Source organism: Capricornis sumatraensis, chromosome X (assembly GCF_032405125.1).
Source record: "Capricornis sumatraensis isolate serow.1 chromosome X, serow.2, whole genome shotgun sequence".
Classification (NCBI taxonomy): Eukaryota; Metazoa; Chordata; class Mammalia; order Artiodactyla; family Bovidae; genus Capricornis; species Capricornis sumatraensis.
The window spans coordinates 73767434-73794039 of NC_091092.1; the positions used below are offsets into that span (position 1 = coordinate 73767434).

At 37.4% G+C, this 26606-nt stretch overlaps 1 pseudogene; it reads right to left on the reverse strand.

Annotated features, from left to right (window-relative positions):
* Positions 1-565: 565 nt before the first annotated feature.
* Positions 566-26606, reverse strand: part of LOC138071760 (alpha-1,2-mannosyltransferase ALG9-like) — a 41860-nt pseudogene continuing 15819 nt past the window's right edge.

Below are 26606 nucleotides of genomic sequence, written 5' to 3' on the forward strand. Positions count from 1 at the left end.
GATGGATCAAAAAGCATTTTCACAATAAAGTCAAAATACGTCACTAGCACTTTCAAGTCAATGGGACTGAATTAGACCCCCAATGAAAAGGCGGAGGGGATCAAATGACGTAGACCCCCTTAGCAACAGGCCCCCAAAGAAGGTGAATTTCTAGAGCCAATAAGAATCTGCACTGCAGATAAGATAGCCAATGGGTGACTGAAAGAGGAAGAGGGAGGACGCGCCAATTCTGCTGCCTGAGCCTCGGCCCAACAAAATGGCGGCGGCGGCAGCGTCGCTTTGTTTCCGCGGCTCCTGCGGCGGTGGCAGCGGTGCCGGCCTTTGAGCTGTGGGGAGGATCCAGCGCCAGATCTAGTGACGACTAAGGGTCCAGTGCATTCTACCCTAACTGCGCGCCGGGGAGGGCAGAGTCGCGCCCTACGGTCGCTGAATCCTACAGGGCATAGAAGCGAAAACATGACTGCTGAGCCCATGAGGTAAAACACAACTCCGTTTCACGGGTCCCAGCTGTCTCGGCCTACGCGTTTTCTAAACCTGGTGTTTGGGAAAGCTTTGGCTTGGTGGGTTAGGCCTGTGTTTTGCTGAGCGGAAAGAGGCATCGTTTTCTCTTTAGGTGAGGAGGGTTCGGAAGTAGGCTCCAGTCCGCGGTGTGGGGGGGTAGGGGTTGACGGGGGGCGCGGCCTGGTTTGTCGGGCGCTTTCTCAAGCCTCTCCAAACCCGCGGAGCTTAGGTGAATTCCTCTGTTTATTCTTCGCTGCCTGTGGAACTGAAACCCCCAAGTGGGAGGCGGTTTTTGGTATCCTGATAATTCTACCTAATCTTTGGGCCTAGAAACCGCGTGGGTAAGAAGAGAGGGTAGGGGGTAGGCAGAAGAGGGGCGAGAGGTGGGAGGAGGGGGAGGGGCGGTGGGGAGGATGTGAAATCCTGGGAAGACTCAGTGGCGTTTGTACTGCTGGAGACGGGAATACCCCGGCCTTGCGGAATTTTATTTTTTTCTGCAAACCCTGGGGACAAGCCCATTTTGTGGGGTGAATGGGTGGGTCTTGCCAGGGTTCCTTCTCTACTCCAGATCCTGAGGAGTAGCCCTGGATTTATCTTGAAGGCAAAGGGGTAATAACGCAGGGTTTTGCTTCCAGAGGACCCCAGTGTACTACTTTTTGTGTGGTCCAGCTTTAATGGGTGGTAAGGCAGTCATCAGATGTGTCTCCATTTTATGGGCAAATTTTGAGCAAAAATAATTAGGCCTTATTTTTGTGTATTTATTTATTCCAAGAGGGATGGGGAACACGTTAACTTGGTTTGATGGGAAATAAAATCTATTCCAAGGAAGCGGTGACTGGCAGGCCACCTCTTACTAATCAAACACGTTTATTATTAGGTTGAGGCTGCTTTTCTCTTGTGCTTCTAATTTGGCTCTTGATAGTGTCTAAAAATATGGGTTGTTAATATGAAATGTATACCATTTTTACACAGGTGAATGGCTTGCTTTTCAGGCAGTTGATATTTGACTTTTCATCCCTTGTGAATACAGTAGTTTTTTCACTGTTGTATTCTTGGCTCCTAATGGCAAAGTAAAATTACAGGGAGCATAGATCAGAAGTTCATATGTAGTTGGCAAAGTGTGATTTTGAGTAACTATTAGGATCGTATATATTTATGTATGTGTATATATGTGTGTCTGTGTGTATCCACCATCTTAATAGTATACAGGTATGTATGTTTTTATTTCCTTGGTGGCTCAGATGGCAAAGCATATGCCTACAATGCAGGAGACCTGGGTTTGATGCTTGGGTCGGGAAGATCCTCTGGAGAAGGAAATGACAACCCACTCCAGTGCTCTTGCCTGGAAATCCCATGGACGGAGGAGCCTGGTAGGCTATAGTCCATGGGGTCGCAAAGAGTTGGACACGACTGAGCGACTTCACTTTATCTTTTTATGTATGTTTTTGGGCTTCCCAGGTGGCGCTAGTTGTAAAGAACCTGTCTGCTAATGCAGGAGACATAAGAGACGCCGGTTCAATCCCTGGATGAGGAAGATCCCCTGGAGGAGGGCATGGCAACCCACTCCAGTATTCTTGCCTGGAGAATCCCATGGACAGAGGAGCCTGGTGGGCTACAGTCCAAAGGGTCGCAAGAGTCGGACACGACTGAAGCCACTTAGCACACACACATGCATGTATGTTTTTAGAGCATTTTAGCTAGTGTATAGAATTTGGTAATGAACCTATGATACTTATATGTCTATTTTCTGCATTAACAAGCAATAGATGGAAGATGTGTTCCTTCCTTTGAGGGGGAAAAAATGGACTTTAGTTCTCAGATTGTAGATCCCTAGTTGTGTAAAGATTGTGGCTTTGTTTTCTGACTTTGTGTTCATTGTTCTGAATGCAGTAAGCCTTTATTTAATTGATATTGGGCACATTAGAGGTACCCAGTACAACTTGTTCGCTAGTTATTATCAGGTGCCCATGTTGCTATACATGAAGGGTGTACCTTACAGTTAAATAGAGATTCTCCAGGCAAGAACACTGGAGTGGGTTGCCATTGCCCTCTCCAAAATATGACCTTTAGATTTTACTAAATCTCAGAAAGTCTGCATTTAAAATTGTAGGTTGAACTTGGATTTTCTCCCTTTCTTTTAGGGTGAACAAATTAATTATGTATAAACATTCTGAATAGAATTAGTTTAGGCGAGGGTCAGTTTTTCTTATGGGCCTTGAATTTTTGCACATATTGGTGTAAGAATAATAATCATAGCTAAAATTGAGTGCTTATTGTTGACCTTTACCTTTGTAATTTTAATTAATTTTCAAAACAGCTCTATGGAATAAGTACTTGGTGTTCCCCATTTTACAGATGAGAAAAGTGAGGCATAGAGAGAGCAAAGAAATTGATCAGTTATATAAATTGTAATCGATGGAGCTGGAATTGAACCGAGTCTTGACTCCAGAGCTTATGTTCTTAATCACAAGACATTAATACCTCCTTGAGCTACCAGAAAGAATGTGATTATGACCATTTTAATTTAGTTCCAGTATTACAATAGAAGAAGTTCATGTTAGCTGCTATTGTCATTTGTTGTAGGTCTTTGAGTTTGTAGGTGTTTATAATATTTTGCCTTTTATGTTCATATGAAATAGTAAGATAACTGAAACATTTAATTTCAGGAGAATCTTAAGCTATGTGAAAATCCCCTTGCAAAGAATACATATAATAGATATAAAGAATTAATTTTAAAAAGTGTGATGCTCTCTGATTATTTACTATGAAAGAGATCCAAGTGGGTGTTCAGAACTGTCTCAGTATGAAGTGTTATTCATCTCAAGTCATAATCATAGGTGAAGGATAATCTGACAGGTAATGCTTGAGTGAGTTAAATCCACAATACCACTCTTTTTTAAAAAAAATCTTTTATTAGAGTATAGTTGATTTACAATGTTGTGTTAGTTTCAGGTGTACAGGAAAGTGAATCATTTATACATATACATATATCCACTCTTTTTTAAAGATTATTTTCCCATATCAGCCATTACAGAGAATTGAGTAGAGTTCCCTGTTCCTTACAGCAGGTTCTTATTAGTTATCTATTTTATATCTTAAATCATTCTTGATTTTCTTATATGTGAGGCAGAAATAATATGAACAATTCTATACATTGTCATTAATGTTATTTTAGGGAATAGTTCCAGATTTTTTCTTTTATCAGATCCTTTGTCTGGCACTTAAAAATAGGAGCAAAGATTAGTTTCTGATTTTTACTTACATTTTATAAAAAGGAACATTTCTGGGATTCTGTGGTGAAAAAATAGCCAAAAGGCAAGAGGGAGGAACATGAATTGGTGATTTGGCTAAATCTTATGTTGGGACTTCCCTGGTGACTCAGACGGTAAAGCGTCTGTCTACAATGCGGAAGACCTGGGTTTGATCCCTGGGTTGGGAAGATTCCCTGGAGAAGGAAACGGCGACCTACTCCAGGACTCTTGCCTAGAAAATCCCATGGATGGAGGAGCTTGGTGCAGGCTACTGTCCATGGGGTCGCAGAGTCAGGCACAACTGAGCCACTTCACTTCACTTCACTTCACTTCACTTCACTTCACTTCACTTCACTTCACTTCACTGTGTTCCTCCATTCAATACTGGGGATTTCAGTCTGTGGTTGGTTGAATCCCAGGATGCAAAACTGAGGATATGGAGGGCTGACTATGGGACTTGAGCATCTTCATATTTTGGTATCTATGGTGGATCTTGGAATCAAGATACCCTGTGTGGATACCGAAGGACGAATATACATTGAAAAATCAGTGGCTCAGTAAAGTTTTTGTTACTGTTTTTAAATAATTTTTTGTTATTTGTTTTTGTTTTCAATAAGATTGTTTCTTCATTTTTTTGGCCTGAAAGATCAGCCTGTGATTGACAGATAAACTTTCATTTATTTTCATGTAAAGATCTTAGAGATTTGATAGACTTGTCATTCTGAACCATATGGCAATTTCTTACTTGAAAAGCTGAAAACGATATAACTAGTCATTGGTCTTAAATTTTAAAAAGTAGAAGTTGTCTAAATTGAGAGATGTTGAGAAAATGACTTGGAAAGTGTCTGTTATTGTGATAGTCTACAATCAGTTGCATACTAGCCTAGTTTTTTAAAAATGTTATCTGTGAAATATGTGCATTCCCACTCTGTGGAAAGCATTAAGCCAGGCCTGTGGCAGGGGAGTACATGCAAATTTTATAAAGGGTTTAAACAATTTTTAAAATTAATTTTTTATGAAGTATAGTTGCTTTACAATGTTGCATTAGTTTCTAAGTGAATCAGTTATACATATATCCACTCTTCTTAAGATTTCTTTCCTATCTAGGTCACCATAGAGCATTGAGTTGCTTTACAATGTTGCATTAGTTTCTAAGTGAATCAGTTATACATGTATCCACTCTTCTTAAGATTTCTTTCCTATCTAGGTCACCATAGAGCATTGAGTTGCTTTACAATGTTGCATTAGTTTCTAGGTGAATCAGTTATACATATATCCACTCTTCTTAAGATTTCTTTCCTATCTAGGTCACCATAGAGCATTGAGTTGCTTTACAATGTTGCATTAGTTTCTAGGTGAATCAGTTATACATATATCCACTCTTCTTAAGATTTCTTTCCTATCTAGGTCACCATAGAGCATTGAGTTGCTTTACAATGTTGCATTAGTTTCTAAGTGAATCAGTTATACATGTATCCACTCTTCTTAAGATTTCTTTCCTATCTAGGTCACCATAGAGCATTGAGTTGCTTTACAATGTTGCATTAGTTTCTAAGTGAATCAGTTATACATATATCCACTCTTCTTAAGATTTCTTTCCTATCTAGGTCACCATAGAGCATTGAGTTGCTTTACAATGTTGCATTAGTTTCTAAGTGAATCAGTTATACATGTATCCACTCTTCTTAAGATTTCTTTCCTATCTAGGTCACCATAGAGCATTGAGTTGCTTTACAATGTTGCATTAGTTTCTAAGTGAATCAGTTATACATGTATCCACTCTTCTTAAGATTTCTTTCCTATCTAGGTCACCATAGAGCATTGAGTTGCTTTACAATGTTGCATTAGTTTCTAAGTGAATCAGTTATACATGTATCCACTCTTCTTAAGATTTCTTTCCTATCTAGGTCACCATAGAGCATTGAGTTGCTTTACAATGTTGCATTAGTTTCTAGGTGAATCAGTTATACATATATCCACTCTTCTTAAGATTTCTTTCCTATCTAGGTCACCATAGAGCATTGAGTTGCTTTACAATGTTGCATTAGTTTCTAGGTGAATCAGTTATACATATATCCACTCTTCTTAAGATTTCTTTCCTATCTAGGTCACCATAGAGCATTGAGTTGCTTTACAATGTTGCATTAGTTTCTAAGTGAATCAGTTATACATGTATCCACTCTTCTTAAGATTTCTTTCCTATCTAGGTCACCATAGAGCATTGAGTTGCTTTACAATGTTGCATTAGTTTCTAAGTGAATCAGTTATACATATATCCACTCTTCTTAAGATTTCTTTCCTATCTAGGTCACCATAGAGCATTGAGTTGCTTTACAATGTTGCATTAGTTTCTAAGTGAATCAGTTATACATGTATCCACTCTTCTTAAGATTTCTTTCCTATCTAGGTCACCATAGAGCATTGAGTTGCTTTACAATGTTGCATTAGTTTCTAAGTGAATCAGTTATACATGTATCCACTCTTCTTAAGATTTCTTTCCTATCTAGGTCACCATAGAGCATTGAGTTGCTTTACAATGTTGCATTAGTTTCTAAGTGAATCAGTTATACATGTATCCACTCTTCTTAAGATTTCTTTCCTATCTAGGTCACCATAGAGCATTGAGTTGCTTTACAATGTTGCATTAGTTTCTAGGTGAATCAGTTATACATGTATCCACTCTTCTTAAGATTTCTTTCCTATCTAGGTCACCATAGAGCATTGAGTTGCTTTACAATGTTGCATTAGTTTCTAGGTGAATCAGTTATACATGTATCCACTCTTCTTAAGATTTCTTTCCTATCTAGGTCACCATAGAGCATTGAGTTGCTTTACAATGTTGCATTAGTTTCTAGGTGAATCAGTTATACATGTATCCACTCTTCTTAAGATTTCTTTCCTATCTAGGTCACCATAGAGCATTGAGTTGCTTTACAATGTTGCATTAGTTTCTAGGTGAATCAGTTATACATGTATCCACTCTTCTTAAGATTTCTTTCCTATCTAGGTCACCATAGAGCATTGAGTTGCTTTACAATGTTGCATTAGTTTCTAAGTGAATCAGTTATACATGTATCCACTCTTCTTAAGATTTCTTTCCTATCTAGGTCACCATAGAGCATTGAGTTGCTTTACAATGTTGCATTAGTTTCTAAGTGAATCAGTTATACATGTATCCACTCTTCTTATGATTTCTTTCCTATCTAGGTCACCATAGAGCATTGAGTTGCTTTACAATGTTGCATTAGTTTCTAAGTGAATCAGTTATACATGTATCCACTCTTCTTAAGATTTCTTTCCTATCTAGGTCACCATAGAGCATTGAGTTGCTTTACAATGTTGCATTAGTTTCTAAGTGAATCAGTTATACATGTATCCACTCTTCTTAAGATTTCTTTCCTATCTAGGTCACCATAGAGCATTGAGTTGCTTTACAATGTTGCATTAGTTTCTAAGTGAATCAGTTATACATATATCCACTCTTCTTAAGATTTCTTTCCTATCTAGGTCACCATAGAGCATTGAGTAGTGCTCCCTGTGCTAATGAAAAGTATTGTAAATGTCAGTTCTTTGGTTATGTTATTGCTGGGGGTGAAAAGAAAGACATTTTTTATTTTAATTGTGATCAGACCACTTCCCATTATTGGCATCTCTTGGCATAGTTGATCATGAGCTTTCAGTTTTATATTTAATTGTAGATAGATTTAGGTATGTGAAATAATTTTTTTTGTAAGAAATTGTATTTATGTGCCTATTTCAGTTTTGAAATCTGAATAAGTTTACACATTGGGTGACAGAATACAGGCAGTTCTTGGATTTGCATGAAGTCTGTTTTCTCCAGACCTTTTATGTTCTCTTTGGACATTGGCAGAAGCTGTTCAGGTGCGTTAAGCCATGGGAAATGAAATATGGATCTTCCTTTAGGAATGCTGAATATAACAGGGCAGTAAAAGGAGTGTCTAAGTAGGATCTCTCTGCACATGGTCATAACAGCGGTTCTTACAAGACAATAGACTAAAAGCTCTTTGGGGATCTTTGTTAATTTTTAAGTGTTTTAGGAGTGTAAAGAGTTCCTGAGACTAGATCTGCTGGTTGTGGAGGAATGAATGCTTAACTCTGAGCCAAACCTAGGTTTTCTAGTTGCAGCTCTATTGCTCAACTGATTGTAAACAAATCATGTATCCTTTCTAGGCCTCTGCTTTATCATTTGCAGAATGAATTTGTATTAGATGGTCCATAAAGTTATTAAAAGTCCTATTTATGTTAGTGTCTATCATTTTTTGACTTTGCCTTTTTGGAAGTAAGGAGAAGTGATGAGGGAAAATATCTTTCTTGAATTTGTTTGCCTTAAAACTTACGGTTTTAAGATGCACGGTTAGGATGCAGGTGTTTTGTTGCTAATATAATGTCATATTATGATGTACACAAATGTTTTATTGGAAAGGAAAAACTTTGCTAATTATTGTGGCTCAGATTATGTTTTTATTTTGAAAGATTATTATATCTAGTATTTTTCTCCTCTTTTTTGATTGGAGATGATACTTCTGTAAAGACCTGTATTCTAGTAAATTGTGCTTTTTGCTCTGCAAAATTGTCAATTTTGCTCTCTAGCCACTGTTTTCAGATTCTGTTTCTGAGTTTTGGCTTCAAGTAGCCATTCTTGGTATCAATAGTCCAGTTTTCTTGTTAAGTGTTACATATAATATTTGTTTAAGAAATCATTGTATGGCAATGGTATTCATGTGTATATACCCTATGCTCCATTTTTTTGGGGGGGGTGCTTTATTCATTGATCAATGTGAGTATCAACTAGGTGCTAGGCACTGTTCTAGCATATGCAAAGGGTAAAAGACAAAATTCCTGCCCCCTTAAAGCATTTTTAACCTAAGGAGGGAAATAGTAAATAAACATTTACAGAGTAATGCTAAAATGGAGATCTATTGGTTGTGCTAGGGATCAGAATGAAGAAAAGCCTAATTTGGGGGATGTCTAGCAAAATTTTGCAGAGGAGATGATATCTGTATTGGGTCTTGAAGATAAGTTAGCAGTTAGGCATTGACTATGAAAAAGGGCAGTCCAACAGGGGGATTAGTATGGCTAAAGATTAGTCTTATTTTCTCCATAGCAGAGGAAATAAGATATGTTCAAAAATAAATTTGAAGCAGGATATAAAGGGCTAAATGCTGCGTTGGGTAAAAACTTAGTTGCTGTGGGAGTTTAAAGTAGGAAGGCATTTCTAATGGGGTCCAGGAAAGGCTTAGAGATAGTATTTCAATGTGCTCTTGGAGGATACATACATTTTTGACAAAGAAGACTGGAGAAGGATTTCAGATGTGAGGTATAGCAGCTTGAGCAAAGAAATGTTATGTATATTAGAGTTTTCTAACTGAAAGGAGGTAAACTTAGAATCTTTAACTCAATTCCTGGGCAAATAATTGTATAACCATTGGCAACTAGTATTTTTTTCCAGCTTTATTGAGATATAATTGACATACAGCATTGTGTAAATTTAAGGTATACAGTGTGATGTTATGTTATGCATATATACTTTGAAGTGACTGCTACAATAATTACCTTTTTTTAAATTATTGTTGTGGAGAGAACATTTAAGATCTACTCTTTGGCAACTTTCAAGGATATAATACAGTGTTGTTATCTAGAGTCACCATGCTGTATACTGTATATTAGATCTTTAGAACTTATCTTATAGTGAAGTTTGTATGTTAACTTTTATGGCTTGATGATCTTATAAAAGCTTGTGACTGAGCCTGATAATTTTAGTTCAGCAGAGCTGTTAAAAGCATAACCCATTTTTCTTAAAGATTGTGCAGAATTTAATGCACAGATTTTGAATGACAAGCATTCAAAATGTATCATTAGTTGTCTTTATTTGGTCATTTGTCAGTTGACTTTTGGGTAACATTTGATTTCTAAAATCCAAAATCAAAAATAGTTTTTTTTTTTTTTTTTAGTAATATTGGATTTGTTTTGCTTATTTGAATATATCAGTTATTTTTTGGTTTATTTGATAGCATTCCAAATTTAGCTCTACTATAATGCTTGTTTTGAAAAAAAAAAAAAAGTTCATTTGTTCCAACAAGATTGATACAGTGGGTAACAATTTGAGCATAAGACAAAATTTGTATTTGCTTATTCAGGATTTTGTTTACAAGGTCAAGGTTCAGCAAACTATGGCCACCACAGTGACCTGTTTTTGTAAATAAAGTTTTGTTGGAACACACCAAACTCATTTGTTTACATTGTCCTGTGGCTGTTTTTATAGCAGAGTCTCAGAATTGGATAGTTGCAACAGAGACCCAATGGCCCACAAAGCCTAAAATATTTACTCTCTGGCCCTTTATAGAAAGTTTGCCCTAGGTAAATGCAGGAAGCTGGACCTAGCTGAACTGAGCTGCATTAAAATACATGCATATACAGGCACATGCCTCAGACCTCTATCAGCTACCTCAGTTCACCCCTTGTGTTATGAGCCACACCCATCCACATCTATTGTTACAATTTTCCATCCGATTTCAGATAACCCTCCTTCCATCACTTCACAATAATTCATGAGCTGCAACCCTTCTGATGCCCACTTCCACAAGCAAACTTCAGGTCTTTTTCAAGGTAAAGTGCCATATTTATTGTTGTACTTGTGTATTTCTTAATCACTTAATGTGTGTAAACTGTGTAAAATTGTGCTACTATTTCTATTAGGTTTTTGTCTTTTTTAAAATATGTGTCACTGATGAAGTTTTTGGAGTGTTGTGCTTCTAATCCCATTTCCCCCCAGAGTCCTATGGTGTTCATTGTATAATTTTATATTACCTGGTGATTTTTAGGAGCTCATGTCATTGCAGAATTGACTAATTGTCATCCTGCAAAAAGTATTGATTCATTCCCCAAATATTTCTTGGACTGTGTGAAGTTTAAGTGAGTTAGTGGACCCAAAACACTTAGGTTAGTGTGACATAATAATTACTCAAAAATTAGTTGTTAATAATTACTATTACCATGTGCCAAGAACTGTTCTAAGTACTGCTTATGTGTACAAGACAAGTTAAGGCACCCCATGGACCTTACTTTATACTTAAAAAAAATCTGTACTAATTTGCATTTTTGCTTGTAGTCCCCCCCCCGCTCAAAAAAGATGTTTTGATGTTTTTATAAATGATATTTTAAAAATGTCTATCCATGAATCAAAGATACTTAAAATAACTTTCTAGTCAATATATTATTCATCTCATGTACTATTTCATTGAATGATTTTTTGAAATGTTTTTTATAACTATAACCTTGGGTGATGAATTTGATCCTACCTTCAACCAGATAAAGGATAATCATCGCCTTTTTACTATATTTCAAAATTAAAAGTTTCCCCCAAATAGGAATATTCTTCTATATAACCTCATTATAATTAGCAAAATTAGAAATTAACTTTGATACAATACTATTTCTAACCTACAGACCTTACTCACATTTGGCCAGTTGATTCTTAATGTCCATCATAGTGAAAGACAACGATTTCTTTTTTCTGGTCCAGGATCCAGTTCTGGAACAGGCATTGCATTTTGTTTTCATGTTTCTTTAATCTTTTTAAATCTGGAGCAGTTCACTTTACCTTTTTATCCCTTTCTATCCCATTTTTTGAAGAACACTGGCCAGTAAATTTGGGTTTGTCTGATGTTTCCCTGTGGCCGTGTATTTTGCTAGAAATAGTATGAAGTGATATGCTTTTCTTGGCACATTTTATCAGGGGGCACATCTTTGCTTTTACTGTATTTTAAAATGTTTTTACTTTTAACACTAATATTATCAGCCCAATTTAGAGATTTTAAAGCTAAGTTTGGTTAATTTCTATAGAGTTAGAGAGAATTTGCCCACCTCTTATTTTTCTTGCCTTTCCCATTTCTAACTTTCCTCAGGTACCCCCAGCATTCAAATCAAAACACCCTATTTATGAATTTTCACTGTGTTTTCTGAGTATCTACAAGAATTAAGAATGGATGTTTCATATTAAAGTGACTGGACCTGTTAAGTATATGAAATAATACACTTCTTCCGAAGGCTGAATGTAGAGCATCCAAGAGAGCTTATTGAATATTTCAGTTTAGAGATAGAAGAAAAATATTTTATGGTACTAAATGACTTTAGAGCTTTTAAAAAATACTCAACAAATCACTATTCTTTTCTTTTAAGGAATCCCTGAGCAAGCATTATCATCATTTACATAAACATTTAGTATTCCTCTGTTCAAGGCAATTTGTTTTGTTCTCATAAGGAAAAAAAGAGATGAACTCAGACCAGTTTCCTTCTTTGAGGAGTTTACACTCCAGTAGGGAGTACTCTTGGGTTTTAAAGAAGAAATTATAAGGAGAATGTGTTGCTGTTAAAGAGAAGTAAAAGAATGTTCAGTGGGTGAAGAGGGGAAAGAGAACCTTCTTTGAGGTAAGAGTTGTGGTTAGATAAGATTGGAAAGTCATGTGTGAATTATTTTGCAGAAAGCTTCAAATTCTTGCTTAGGGGTTTGTACCTTATCCTTATTTATAAACATGGGAAGCCTCTGAATATTTTGAGCATGGGGGTTACAGATACTTGAATCCATGCTCAGTTATGCCAAATCTGTGGATTCTGCATCAGCAGATTTAAACAAACTTGATTGAAAATATTTGGGGAAAAAATTTCAGAGTACCAAAGAGCAAAACTTGAATTTGAAACACATAGGCAATTACTTAGATACCAATTATATTATATTAGGCATTATAAGTATTCTAGATAAGTTTTAAAGTATAGGTGAAGAAGATCATAGGTTATGTGCAGATACTTTGCCATTTTATATAAGGGTCTTGAGCATCCTCAGATTTTGGTATGGGGGAATCCTGGAACCAATCCCCATAGTTACTGAGGAATGACTGTAAATTTAGGAGAATATAGTCATATACCTCTAACTCCCACCTCTTACCCCCTAAAATAATAGCACAAGCTAAGTATCAACTGAGACATTATAGGTATGATAATACAGTAGTTTAGTACTTGAATTGAAGTAGAATGAACTTGGGCAAAGATGGGATTTCAAGGCAGATAATAATGACTTTTAGGTATACTTCCCCCCCCCTTCCCCATTCCAAATATAATATTAAAAGATTTAAATAACTTTTATTTGTTAAGTATTGCCATCCACTTAATACTGTTTTCCGTGATTTGTCTCTCACATCTGAATTCTAAACATTCACCTGATTATTCTGGATGGGAGCTAGGGCTACTTGACTTGAAGAATGAATTCTGGAATCAGGTCTGATTTTCTGATGTTCTGCCTGTAAAACCTAAACTTTTAAAAATTGTAACTTTTCCTTTTGCAGAGAGAGAGAATGCCAGTTCTCTCCTAAAGACCCTTTTCTTGTAACCGCTCACAACAGAATAAAACTTTCTGCTTTACTTTCTTGCTCTTACCACATTTTTTGCCTTCTATCTCCATTTGAAGACTCTGCTGTTGAATGGGGATTGGATATGGCATATTGATGAAATGGACTGTATTTGATCACTGTGCCAAACAGAATGAAGCATTTCTTGAAGTTCCTACTGGGAATTACTGGTTTGGCCCACATGAATGTAGTTATTGCAATTAAAAATCTTTGAATGTTTCTTAGAGATCACCATTTATACATATTAAGGTAAAATGTAGGTCTTGTTCAAATGTTGCTGCTTTATTACTCAGATTTATAACTTTTATCTGCATTAGAGCATTTGTATCTTTCTATTTAAAACAATAGGTCATAATTTGTTAAGTCCTCCATTCTTTCTTAAATATTTTAACATTTTAACCACTCAAGAGTGTATAATTTAGTGACATTAAGTACAGTGTTGTGCAACCATCATTATCTAATTCCCAAACATTTCTTTTACCCCCCACAAAGGAACCATATATCTGCCAATACTACTTCTCCATTCCCCTTGCACACACTAATGTACTTTCTTTTCTAGCTCAATGGATTTGGGTATTCTGAAGTTTTCATATAGAAGAAACTGTGTAATATGAAGATTTATCCATATTGAATCATGTATCAGTACTTAATTCCTTTTTTATGCCTTAATAATATTTTATTAGGATATCCTACATTTGTTTACCTGTTCGTCAGTTGATAGGCTTTTAGATTGTTTTTACCTTTTGGATGTTGTAAGTAGTGCTACTGTGAATATTTTGGTATATGTTTTTATTTGGACATGTGTGTTCATATCTCTTGGGTATATACCAAGGAGTAGAATTTGCTGAGCCATTTGGCTGCTCTCTGTTTAACTTACTGAGGAAAGCCAAACTATTTTCTACAGTGGCACATCTTAACATTTCCACCACAATGTATGAAAGTTTTTATTTTGCCACATCCTTGGCAGCATGTGTTATTTTCTGTTTTATTTAAAAAATTATGGCCGCTATAATGAGTGATATATATTAAAGTGATATCTCACTGTGGTTTAGTTTATTTTTTTTTTATTTAAGCAAGTTTATTTGGAATCTGTTTAAAAATATTTTGGTCTTGTTTAAAAAGACCAAGCAGGTCAAGAAGGCAGTTAGAATTGGACATGGAACAACTCACTGGTTCAAAATTGGGCAAGGAGTACGTCAACACTGTATATTGTCACCCTGCTTATTTAACATATGCAGAGTACATCATGCAAACTGCCAGGCTGGATGAAGCACAAGCTGGAATCAAGATTGCCAGGAGAAATATCAACAACCTCAGATTAGCAGGTGATACCACCCTTTTGGCAGAAAGTGAAGAAGAGCTATAGGACTTCTTGATGAAGGTAAAAGGTGAGAGTGAAAAAGCTGGCTTGAAACTCAACATTCAAAAAATGAAGATCATGGCATCCACTTCCATCACTTCATGGCAAATAGATGGGGAAACAATGGAAACAGTGAGAGACTTTATTTTCTTGGGCTACAGAATCACTATGAATGGTGACTACAGCCGTGAAATTAAAAGACGCTTGCTCTTTGGAAGAAAAGCTATGACAAGCCTAGACAGTATATTAAAAAGCAGAGACATCACTTTGCTGACAAAGGTCCATATAGTCAAAGCTATGGTTTTTCCAGTAGTCATGTATGGATATTAGAGTTGGACCATGAAGAAGGCTGAGTGCTGAAGAATTGATGCTTTTGAACTGTAGTGTTGGAGAAGACTCTTGAGAGTCCCTTTGACTGCAAGGAAGTCAAACCGTCAATCCTAAAGGAAACCAACCCTGAATATTAATTGGAAGGACTGATGCGGAAGCTGAAGCTCCAATACTTTGGCTATTTGATGTGGAGAACCAACTCATTGGAAGAGACCCTGATGCTGGGAAAGTTTGAGGTCAGGAGGAAAAGGGGGTGACAGAGGACGAGATGGTTGGATGGCATCACTGACTCAGTGGACATGAATTTGAACAAACTCTGGGAGATGATGAAGGATAGGGAGGCCTGGTGTGCCACAGTTCATGGGGTTGCAAAGAGTCAGACACGACTTAGTAACTGAACAACAAACTACTCAATATAAAAAAATAGATCCAACCAAGACATTTTCAGTATTAGATTATAAACTGTGTAAAATGTGATTAGGGACAGGAGATGAATATGAGAAATAATTTCTACTAATAGTGAATAAAGTTTACTATGTACTGTTAATTCGTTTTGTGGATTCTTCTACACATTTGCAAGTATCTGTGCACTATGGAGAATACAGCTCTGTCATAGCATAAAAGTCAGTATTGCTTAATGGTAAGAAATACTTGGTTAAAATCTTAGCTCAATTCCATGCTTACTTTGGAAACTTGCTTAGTCTCTCTGAATTTTGATGATTACCTTCTGAAAAATGGATGTTAAAAGTAGAAGAAATTGAATCAGTCAACATTAAATAAGATGCCATTTCCATTTTAAGTATTCAGTGTTATTGATCAAGGCAAATGCCCTAAGGTGGAACATTAAAATTTTTTACAAGACTCTATCTTAGTAGGAGGGAAGGCCATTCAAAAAACAGGGGCTAAGATCTTGTAGGACCTGCAATAAAACCTCAAGATTTTTGCTTTATTTAATTGTGATAAAATTGACAAACTATACTAATTTAACCATGAACGGTGGTGTTGGAGAAGACTCTTGAGAGTCCCTTGGACTGCAAGGAGATCCAACCAGTCCATTCTAAAGGAGATCAGCCCTGGGTGTTCTTTGGAAGGAATGATGCTAAAGCTGAAACTCCAGTACTTTGGCCACCTCATGCGAAGAGTTGACTCATTGGAAAAGACTCTGATGCTGGAAGGGATTTGGGGCAGGAGGAGAAGGGGACGACAGAGGATGAGATGGCTGGATGGCATCACTGACTCGATGGACTCGAGTCTGAGTGAACTCCGGGAGTTGGTGATGGACAGGGAGGCCTGGCGTGCTGCTATTCATGGGGTTGCAAAGAGTCGGACATGACTGAGCCACTGAACTGAACTGAACTGAAGTGTACAATCTAGTGGCCTTACATAAATCACATTGTTGTACAAACATCACCACTATCTGCAGATCTTTTCATCATCCCAAACTAAAACTCCATATGTATTAAACAATTCCCCAGTCCCCTTTCCCTTAAACCTTGGTACTACTGTTCTACTTTCTGTGTGAATTTGACTCTTCTTGATACCTCTGAATAAGTGGAATTGTACAATATTTTTCCTTTTTTGTTTGGCTTATTTCACTTAGCATAGTGTCCTTATTTATCCATTTTGCAGCATGTATCAGAATTTCATTTCTTTTTAAGGCCAAATAAGATTCCATTCATTATATGTATGTACCACATTTAGTTTATATGTTGATAGGCATTTGCGATGTTTCTTATCTTTTGACCATTGTGCATAATGCTAATGTAAACTTCGGTGTGCAAATGTGTGTTTGAATCCCTGTTTTTAGTTCTTTCAAGCATATACCTTGAAGTGTATTTCTATCTTTAATATCTTGGGGAACTACCAAACTGTTTTTCTCTGTGGCTGCACTATTTTACATTCCTGCCTGCAATGTATAAGGGTTCTAATTTCTCTAGATTCTTTCCAAAAATGGCTTTTATTTAAAATTTTTTTTGATAGCAGTCATACTAATGGATGTGAAGTGTTTTTTCATTGTGGTTTTGCTTTGTATTTCTCTAATACAGATCATCTTTTAACATGTGCTTATTGGCCCTTTGTTTGTCTTTTTTGGACAAATGTCTATTGAAGTCTTCTGCACATTTTATGTTTTTTTTTTAGTTGTTCAGTCACTCAGTCGTGTCCAACTCTTTGTGACCATGTGGACTGCAGCACGCCAGGCTTCCCTGTCCTTCACCATCTCCTGGAGCTTGCTCAAACTCATGTCCATTGAATTGGTGATACCATCCAACCATTGTGTTCTCTGTCATCCCCTTCTCTTCCTGCCATCAATCTTTCCTAGCATCGGGGTCTTTTCTAATGATAATTCTTGATAGTAACCCCTTGTTGTTCAGTCACTCAGTCATGTCCAACTCTTTGCAACCCCATGGACTGCAGCATGCTAGGCTTCCCCGTACTTCACTATCTCCTGGAATTTGCTCAGACTCATGTCCATTGAGTTGATGGTTCCATTCAACCATCTTATCATGTGTGGCCCTCTTCTCCTGCCCTCAGTCTTTCCCAGCATATCAGGGTCTTTTCCAGTGAGTCTCTTCCAGTAACTCCTTATTAGATATAAAATTTGTGAATGCTTTCCCCCATTTTATGGATTGCCTTTTCACTCTCTTGGTAGTGTTCTTTGATACACAAAAGTTTTGACTTTTAATAAAGTCCAAGTTATCTATTTTTGCTTTTGTTGTATGTTTTTGGTACCATCCAAGAAATCATTGCCAAATCTAAAGTCATAAAGTTTTATCTCTCTGCTTTCTTCTTTTATTTTTAAAACTTTGTTTATATACTTTTGGTGTGCTGGGTCTTTGTTGCCACACACGTGATTTCTCTGATTGTGGCTAGTTAGAGCTACTCTCTAGTTGTGGTGTGTGGGCTTATTGTTGCAGTGGCTTCTCTTGTTGCAGAGCACAGGTCTAGGCACGTGGGCTCAGTAGTTGTGGTACACTGGCCTAGTTGTTCCATGTCGTGAAATTTTCCTGGATTAGGGATCAAACTTGTGTTCCCTGCACTGACAGCCAAATTCTTATCCCCTGTAGTACCAAGGAAGTCCTTTGGAATGTTTTTGATTGTCAGTTCAAGTAAGGAGATTGCCCCCACTTCCTCCATTTGCTGAATGCTATCTTTGGCATTTAACCATGTATTAACTTTTATCATTGTTTATTTTATACTGTAGCTCTGAGTTATACTGTGGTGTTCTTTTATTTCAGCCTAATGGACTCTGTTTAGCAGGTATGCCAGCAGTGAATTCACTCAGCTTTTGTTTTTTTGGCACATTTCTTTTGCATTTTTCAAAGATACCTTTACTAGATATAGAATTCTTGGTTGACATTTTTTTCCACAGCGTGTGAAATATGTTATCTCACTGTTCTCTGGTTTCTGTGGTATTTAACTATTTTGTTAATGAAAACTTACCATTCTCTTGTTGATTTCAAGCTTTTCTTTGACTTTTGACAGTTTAATTATGTTTTGTCTCAGTATGGATCTCTGTCTATCCTGCTTGGAGTTAACTGAGCTTTTTGGATTCATGTATTTCATGAAATTTGGTAAGTTTTTGGCAGTTATTTCTTTAAATATTCATTCCGTTCTTTTTTCTCTATCCTCTCCATCTGTGACTCTCATTATGAATGTGTTGGTAGGCCTGATGGTGTCTTAAAGGTCTCTCATGCTCTTTCCATTTTTCTTTATCCTATTTTGTTTCAGCATCTCATACTAGGTAATCTCAATGGGGCTTTATTTAAGTTTACTGAATTTTTCTTCTCTCTATTCAGATCATCTGCTCAATCTCTATAGTGGGTTTTTCACTATTGTACTTTTTCAGTCCCAAAATTTTATTTGGTTATGTTTTGTAGTTATTTTTCTGAATATTCTTTCCCTGGTAAGACTGTTTTCCTTTAATTTTTCTTTTCTTCTTCTTTTTTTGCCATGCTGCGAGGTGTGGGGATCTTATTTCCTTGAACAGAGTTTGAACCTGTGCCCCTGCATTGGGAGTGTGGAGTCTTAACCATTGGGCTGCTAGGGAAGTCCCTCCTTTATTTATTTATTTATTTTTTTTGGTTCATGGTTTTCTTTAACTCTGTGAGTATATTTAGGACAGTTGTTTTAACATCTTTGCCTACTAATTCCAGCATCTGGGCTTCCTTAGGAGCGATTCTGTTACTATCTTCTTTTTCCTCTGTGAATGGGCTGTACTTTGTTTCTTTGCATGCTTGTAACTTTTTGTTGAAAATGGACATTTTGAATATTGTAACGTGGTAACTTCGGAAAACATTCTTTCTTCTCCACAGGATTTGTTCTTGCTGTTTGTTGTGGATTATAGTTTTTGCTTAGGGAATTTTTTAACCTATTTTTATTATGACTATTCTTTGTCACGTGTGGACACTGAAGTGTTTGTTCTGGTAGATTATTCGTCAGTTAGTGGTTTGACTGAACTTTCCATAAATGCACCAAAGCAAAAAATACAGATAAAACCCCAGATCCAGACAAAACTACTCTCTCAGTCTTTGGAGATTGACTTGGCATTGGGGCACTTCTCAGTGCTTGGCCATTTCATTTAAATCTCTTGCCTAGCCCTCCCTGCCTGATTGTGTGGAGGCTAAAGGTCAGCCATAGATGAACACTTATGGCCCTCTGTCTTTTCTGAGCATGTGTCCAGCCCTGGGTGTGTGTGGCCTTTCAAATTCCCTGCTATGTAGGAGCTTTTCAGAGTCCCTATTCCTTCTATGTATGTCTTTCTCTGTCCAGCTTTTTCTTTCTTATCCTTTTATGTCTGTCTAGTGTCTGGCCCGCTTGTTATTCCTTGCCCCAGGTGACTGTGGATAGTATATTTTCCTTTAAATGCTTTGTATAAAAGTTGCTCATTTCAGGAACTTGTTCTTCCTCCTGAGGTGGGTGAAAGAAATGGAAACCTGTGATGCAGTATGCCAGGTAACCACCAAACAGGTGAGAACACACAACTACCATTCTTTAAGAATAAGGTCTGTATTATTCCTTTTGACATCTGCAGGTTGTGCTAGAATTGTAGGCCACTGTCTTCATGGCCACCACCTAACTGAGGAATGAGGCATGGTAGGTGCATAAAATAAAATACCACAGTGCTCTCATTTCAAAGTTCAGCAGCTTTTTCTATTAAGTGCTCCCCTGGTGGTTGTAGTGGTTTGATTACAAGATTCTAAAGTTCCAAAAACGTTGATTCTGATGACAGTCTTTAGCAGCATAATTGTTGCCATAGTAGAGGGACACAATTTTGGAGTTACTCACTTCACCATTGTGTATAATGTTGTTCTTGGTCTGTCTGTTTTAATCCCTATGCAATGGCACATTTTCTTTAAAATTAATTTTTTAAAATTGAAGTGTTGGGTTTCTCCAGTTGCTCAGCGGGTAAAGAATCTGCCTGCATTGCCAGGAGACACAGGAGATGTGGGTTCGATCTCTCAGTCAGAAATATCTCTAAGAGAAGGGAATGGCAACCCACTCCAGTATTCTTGCCTGGGAAATCCCATGGACAGAGGAGCCTGGTGGGCTGCAGTCTATGGGATCTAAAAAGAGTTGAATATGACTGAGCATGAGCAAGGACAGATGGATAGTTGATTTACAGTGTTGTATTTTCAGGTGTATAACAAAATGATTCAGTTATCTATCTATATTTATTTTCAGATTTTTTTCCCATATGAGTTACTACAAAATATTGAGTGTAGTCCCCTGTGCTATAGTAGTGTGTATATATTAATCCCAGACTCCTAATTTATCCCTCCTGCTACATTTTCTTAGTAAGTGTAGCTTTTTATGAAGTCTTGATATCTACTAGGGCCTGAGTGCCCACATTGTTCATACTATGTTGGTTATTCTTGTACTGTTCCATGTTATGTATCTTTTTCTTGTATTTCTAAATGCTTTGATTGGTGTTTAATTCTATTTTGATAAACACTTTAGAGGCCTACTGTGAGCCAAGCATTGTTTTAGATCAACTTTTCTCAAACTTGGCATTATAAACATTTTGGTCCAGGTAGTTATTTGTTGTGGGAGGCTGTCCTGTGTGTGCATGGACTCTCTGTTCTCTACCAATAGATACCAGTAACAACACCGCCTTCCCCACCCTTCACCAGTTGTGACAAGCAAAAATGTTTAGAGATGTTGTCAGATAGTTCCTGTGGGAGGTGATGGTATGGGGGTGACACAGTCCTCCCACTTGAGAACTACTATTCTAAATGATAGGGATTCACAGATAATTAATACTGAGCTAAGGGGAGGAGTAAATGGCTGAAATATTCTGTGATACAGTTAAGTATGTATATGAACCAAGAAATGTTAACAAACAGTAAAAACTGCCATGGAGTTGGGTCTTAATGCTAGATAGTGATGTTATTTAGGAAGGGAGATGTTCTAGGTGGTAAGAAGTCTAGAGACTTGGTAAAAGGACCCTTACTTGAGCCTTGAGAGCAGAAAGAAATTATGTGATTGGAGAGGATATGGAATGTAGACTTGAAAAGGATGGGATTTGGGGTCAGATTTGAAAAGGCTTTTCATGCTATTCTGTTTAATTTTTTGTCTTTTCATTATAGAAAACCAACAAATACTTTAATGTTTTTAGAGTAATATGTTCAACTTTTTTGAAGCAACAATAATGAAATGATAAAAAGCATATGGTGAATGTTAAACTCAAGAAGATAACACTAAAAAGGGAATACTTGTACATTGTTGATGGGGATGTAAATTGGTGCAGCTACTGTGGAAAACAGTGTCGAGCTTACTTGAAAAGTAAAAATAGAGCTATCATCCAGCAATTCTACCTTTGAGTATATATCTAGAAAAAAATAAAATGAAAGTGCATATCAGAAGACTGTTTGATTAAGAAGATATGTGTGTGTGCATGTGTGTGTGTGATGAAATATTACTCAACCATGTAAAAGGTTGAAATATGGCCATTTGCAGCAACTTGGATGGACCTACATAATATGATACTTAGTGAAATAAGTCAGAGAAAGACAAATACTATATGATATTGTTTATATGTGGAATCTAAAAAAATAATAATACAAACTAATATATATAGCAAAAGAGAAAGCAGATTCAAACAGAAAACAAACTAGTTGTTACCAATTAGGAGTATGGGATTAACAAATACAAACTACAGTATTTAAAATAGATAACAAAGATATACTGTATAGCACAGGGAATTGTATCCATGATCATGTAATAATCTATAATTGAATATAATCTGCAAAAATACTGAATCACTATGCTGTGTGCCCTAAACTAACACAATGTTGTAAATCAGCTGTTTGTTGTTGTTCAGTCGCTAAGTAGTGTCCGACTCTGCGACCCCATAGACTGCAGCATGCCAGGCTCCCCTGTCCTTCACTATCTCCCAGAGTTTGCTCAAATTCATGTCTGTTGAGTCAGTGATGCTATCTAACCATCTCATGCTCTGCTGCCCCCTTCTCCTTTTGCCTTCAATTTTTCCCGGCATCAGAGTCTTTTCCAGTGAGTTGGCTCTTCCCATCATGAGGCCAAAGTATGGGAGCTTCAGCTTCAGCATCAGTCCTTCCAGTGAATATTTTAGGGTTGATTTCCTTTAGGATTGACTGGTTTGATCTCTTTGCAGTCAAGGGAACTCTCAATAGTCTTCTCTAGCACCACAATTCAAAAGCATTAATTCTTCGGCACTCAGCCTTCTTTATGGTCTGACCCTCACAGCCATACATGACTACTGAAAAAAAACCATAGCAGCTTTGATTATATAGACCTTTGTCGGCAAAGTGATGTCTCTGCTATTCAATTTGCTGTTTAGGGCTTCCAGGTGGCACTAGTGGTAAAGAATGCGCCTGCTAATGCAGGAGACATAAGAGACCTGTGTTCGAGCCTTGGGTCAGGGAGTTCCCCTGGAGGAGGGCACAGTGACCCACTCTACTATTCTTGCCTAGAGAATCCTATGGACAGAGGAGCCTGGCAGGCTAGAGTCCATAGGGTCTCAGAGTCCAACATGACTGAAGTGACTTACCATGCATGTACAGGTTTGTCATAGCTTTTCTTCCAAGGAGTAAGTGTCTTTTAATTTCAAGGCTGTAGTCACGGTCTGCAGTGATTTTGGAACCTAAGAAAGTCAAAACTCACCATTTCCATTTTCCCCCCCTTCTATTTGCCATGAAGTGATGGGACCAGATGCCATGATGCTAGTTTTTTAAATGTTGATTTTCAAGCTAGCTTTTTCACTCCTTCTTTCACCCTCATCAAGAGGCTCTTTAGTTACTCTTCACTTTATGCCAGTAGAGTGGTATCATCTCCATATCTGAGGTTGTTGATACTTCTCCAGCGTCTTGATTCCAGCTTGTGATTCATCCAGCCCAGCATTTTGCATGATATACTCTGCACCGAAGTTAAATAAGCTGGTGACAATATACAGACTTGTCATACTCATTTTCCAATTTTGAACCAGTCCACTGTTCCATGTCCAGTTCTAACGGTTGCTTCTTGACCCATATACAGGTTTCTCAGGAGACAGGTAAGGTGGTCTGGTATTCCCAACTCTTTAAGAATTTTCTAGAGTTTGTTGTGATCCACACAGTCAAAGGCTTCAGTGTAGTGCATGAAGCAGAAGTAGATACTTTCCTGGAACTCCCTTGCTTTCTCCATTATCCAACGAATGTTGGCAATTTGATCTTCTAGTTCCTCTGCCTCTTCAAAACCCAACTTGTACATCTGGAACTTCTTGGATCACATGCTGGTGAAGCCTGGTTTGAAGAATTTTGAGCATAACCTTGTTGGCATGGGAAATGAGCACAGTTGTATGGTAGTTTGAAAATTCTTTGCATTACCCTTATTTAGGATTGGAGTGAAAACTGACCTATGCCAGTCCTGTGGCCACTGCTGAGTTTTCCAAATTTGCTTACATAATTGAGTGCAGCACTTTAACAGCATCCTTTTTTTAGGATTTGAAATAGCTCAGCTGGAATTCCATCACCTCCACTAGCTTTGTCATAGTAAAACTTCCTAAGGCCCACTTGACTTCACACTGCAGGATGTCCAGGTCTAGGTGAGTGATAACACCATCATGGTTATCTGGGTCATTAAGACCATATATATATATATATATATGTATATATATATGTATATATATATATACGTATATATATTCTGTATTCTTCTGTATATTCTTGCCACCTGTTTTTTTTTTTTTTGCTATAAAAATAGTAAGTTTATTGATTAAGAAGAATACTGTATTTGAAAAGTACCTTCCTTCTGGGATTTTCAAATAAATTTGCAGATATCATTTTATTTATCCACACAGCAGAAACTCTGGAAACCAGGAAAATGGAAAAAAAGTATGGCTTTTTATACATTTAATGCTATACAACCAGTTTAACTATTTCCTCATTCTGGTGACTATGAGAATACAAAGGAACCATTTACTCTCTTCCCTTCTGGCATCACTCCTCCTCTTGGGGAAATTTATGGTAGGTGACTGTGGCTTCTTGGTCATATGATTCCTAGGGACAGGACAGGAATTCAGTGAGGGAGTTTAAAATGTTTCAGATAACTGCCAACATTCCATGGTTACCACCTCTTTTTAATTTCTTCTGCTTCCATTAGGTCCTTACCATTTCTGTCCTTTTATCATGCCCATCCCATCCTTGCATGAAATGTTCCTGGATATCTCCAATTTTCTTGAAGAGATATCTAGTCTTTTCCATTCTCTTTTTTTCCTCTATTTCTTTGCATTATTTATTTAAGAAGGCTTTCTTATCTCTCCTTGCTATTCTCTGGAACTTTGCATTCAGTTGGGTATGTCTTTCCCTTTCTCCCTTCCCCTTCACTTCTCTTCTTTCCTGAGCTATTTGTAAAGCCTCCTAAGACAACCACTTTGCCTTCTTGCATTTCTTTTTCTTTGGGATAATTTTGGTTGCCACCTCCTGCACAATGTTACGAACCTCCATCCATAGTTCTTTAGACCATCTGTCTACCAGATCTAACCCCTTGAATGTATTTTAGTCACCTCCACTGTGTAGTTGTAAGGGATTTGATTTAAGTGAAAAGTGAAAGTGAAGTCACTCAGTTGTGTCTTGATTCTTTGCGACCCCATGAACTGTAGCCTACCAGGCTCCTCCCTCCATGGGATTTTCCAGGCAAGAGTACTGGAGTGGGTTGCCATTTCCTTCTCCAGGAGATCTTCCCGACCCAGGGATTGAACCCAGGTCTCCTGCATTGTAAGCAGATGCTTTACTGTTTGAGCCACCAGGGAAGTCACACCTGAATGGCCTAGTGGTTTTCACTACTTTTTTCAAGTTAACCCTGAATTTTGCAATAAGGAGCTCATAATCCAAGCCATTGTTAGCTTCAGTTCTTGTTTTTGCTGACTGTGTAGAGCTTCTCCATCTTTGGCTGCAAAGAATATAGTCAGTCTGATTTTGATATTGACCATTTGGTGATGTCCATCTGAGAGTCATCTCTTGAGTTCTTGGAAAAGAGTGTTTGCTATGACAGCATGTTCTCTTAGTAAAACTATGTTAGCCTTTGTCCTGCTTCACTTTGCACTCCAAGGCCAAACTTGCCTGTTATTCTGAGTATCTCTTGACTTCCTATTTTTGTATTCCAATCTGCTGTGATGAAAACGCATCATTTTTTGGTGTTAGTTCTAGAAGGCCTTGTAATTCTTCATAGAACTGGTAACTTCAGCTTCTTTGGCATTAGCGGTTGAGGCATAGACTTGGATTACTGTGATATTTAATGGTTTGCCTTGGAAACAGAGATCATTTTGTCATTTTGGAGATTGCATTTAAGTACTGCATTTCAGATTCTGCTACTCTTCTGCTGACTATGAGGGCTACTGCATTTCTTCTAAGGGATTCTTGCCCATAGCTGTAGATATAATAATGGTCATTTCAAACCAAAACTGAATTAAAAAATATTGATTTATTTGGTTGCGTTGGGTCTTAATTGCCACATGCCAGCTCTGCATTGTGGCACATTGATTTAGTTGTCCCAAGGCATGTGGGATCTTAGTTCCTAGATGAGGGATTGAAGCCACGTTCCCTGCGTTGTGGATTCTTAACCACTGGACCACCAGAAAAGTCCTGGTCATCTGAATTAAATTTGCCCATTCCCTTTCCATTTTAATTCACTGATTCCTAAGATGTTGTTCAATCTTGCCATCTTCTGTGTGATCACATCCAATTTACCTTGATTCATGTACCTAACATTATATGTTCCTATGCAATATTGTTGTTTATAGCATGGGACTTTACTTTCACCACCAGACCCATCCATAACTGAACATTGTTTCTGCTTTGGCTCAGCCATTTCATTTTTTGTGGAGCTATTAGTAATTGCCCTCCACTCTTCCCCAGTAGCATATTGAACAGCTTCTGACTTGCGGGACTCATCTTCCCATGTCATACTTTTTCCCATTTTAATACTGTCCATATGTGCCCTGAATGGCATGGCTCATAGGTTCATTGAGTTATGCAAACCCCTTCGCCACAACAAGGCTGTGATCCATGAAGGAGAAATGAAGATAATAGTACACATTTGAGGTTGTTCTGAGGATTAAATGAGATCATGCATAATAAGCATTTAGAAATAGCGCTTGGGAAATAATAGATACTCAGTAAATGTTAGCTATGTTTTTTGTTTATATCAGCATGTGTGTATATTAATCATGGTTGAATCTTCTGTGGGAACACCTAGTGAGGTGTCAGGGCAAGGGACACTTAAATGAAT